General features: G+C 54.5%; 1 protein-coding gene across 5 annotated transcripts in view; it reads left to right on the top strand.

Moving 5' to 3' along the window:
* Positions 1-6: 6 nt before the first annotated feature.
* The window catches only part of CSNK1A1 (casein kinase 1 alpha 1), a 31850-nt gene continuing 30489 nt past the window's right edge, over positions 7-1367 (top strand). For all 5 annotated transcript variants that reach the window (XM_031055318.1, XM_014312200.2, XM_031055316.1 and 2 more), the window contains exons 1-2: positions 7-97; positions 909-1015. The gene's annotated coding sequence lies outside the window, so the exon portion shown is untranslated. The remainder of the gene's footprint in view (positions 98-908; positions 1016-1367) is intronic.

The raw sequence follows: 1367 nt of genomic DNA, 5'->3' as shown, positions 1-1367 counted from the left end.
CGAGTTCATTGTCGGAGGCAAATACAAGCTGGTGCGGAAGATCGGGTCGGGCTCCTTCGGGGACATCTATTTGGCGATCAACATCACCAACGGGGAGGTAAGGGCCGCTCGCACTCCCCCATTCAGCTCCCCGGGGGGAGCCGGGCACCAGCCATCGCCGCTCCGAGCCCCACCTGGCCCCAGCGGTGCCCTCCGTGCCCCGGGGTGGGATTTTCCTTCTCCCGAGGGTCTCCTTTCCCCCCTCTTCCCCCCCTACGACGAGGGGCTTCATTCTCCCCCTTTCCCCCGAGGGGCTTCATCCCTCCCCTCCCCACCGAGCGTCTTCCTCGGTGCCCCTTCCACAGCGGAGCCCTGCGGTCGCGGGCTTCTCCACCCAGCACTTGGGAGAGGAGAAAAGAGGCGAAAACCATTGTGGGAAAAGATATTTAGAGGTATTTGTGTTTTGTGAGCGGCCAAATTCGTCGTCCCTCGCCCGCCATTCATCTCCTCCTCTGCCTCAGTTGGGGAACACTTTGTATCTCGTTTCATCAACACTAATAGAAACAAAGAAGATCCCCCTGTTTTTCCAGCTTTTCCTTTGGGTTTTTTTTTTCTTTTCTTCCTCCCCCTCACGGCTCTGAGCTGTAAAGAAGAAACACCCACGTATGTTCTCCCTCACTTAAGTGCTTCTGAAGACTCCACATCTCTAGCTCAAATGCATGACCCGGGATGGATATTCATGTACAAATCACCGCGACGTGGATTTTCTCGGAAGACGCCACAAAATGCAGCAGCACGTCGAGCTGGGAAATAAATAAATATATACCCGAAAGGGTTGGCATCGGGGGTGTGTGGGGGATGTGGAAGTGCTGTGCCCCTCAAAGCTCGGTGGACGCTGTGCCCTGACTCCTTGTTCCCTCTCACTGCAGGAAGTTGCTGTGAAGTTGGAGTCTCAGAAGGCTCGGCACCCCCAGCTGCTCTATGAAAGCAAACTGTACAAGATCCTGCAGGGAGGAGTTGGCATCCCACATATACGGTAGGAACCAGCCGTGTGTGCCAGTGGCGTTTCTGTGTGCTTGGCATGACTTTTTTTGTCATGCTTATTACTGTATATTGGCAGGTTTTTATACTTTGTAGTGTGAGGCAGGGTAGAAAGAAATTTACCCGTGCAGGATTGGGGGTGATAAAGGGGGAAATGCTCCATTCCAAGGTCTCCAACTCGCAGGGTTCCTCTGGCAGGCCTGCTGGCTGTATGGAGAGCGAGACACCCTGCGAGAAATTCTCGTGGCCATCAGAACAAAGTGTGAGGAGGCTGTTTCTCCGAGAGGCAGAGAGTTGGGAGCCGTCCGTGGAAATGGCTGCTTTCTTTTGTTGCCTCTCTCTCTCTC

This window comes from Geospiza fortis, unplaced genomic scaffold (assembly GCF_000277835.1).
Source record: "Geospiza fortis unplaced genomic scaffold, GeoFor_1.0 scaffold55, whole genome shotgun sequence".
In the NCBI taxonomy this organism is placed as follows: domain Eukaryota; kingdom Metazoa; phylum Chordata; class Aves; order Passeriformes; family Thraupidae; genus Geospiza; species Geospiza fortis.
The sequence above is the reverse complement of the archived record's forward strand: the minus strand, read 5'-3'. Positions and strand labels throughout refer to the sequence as shown.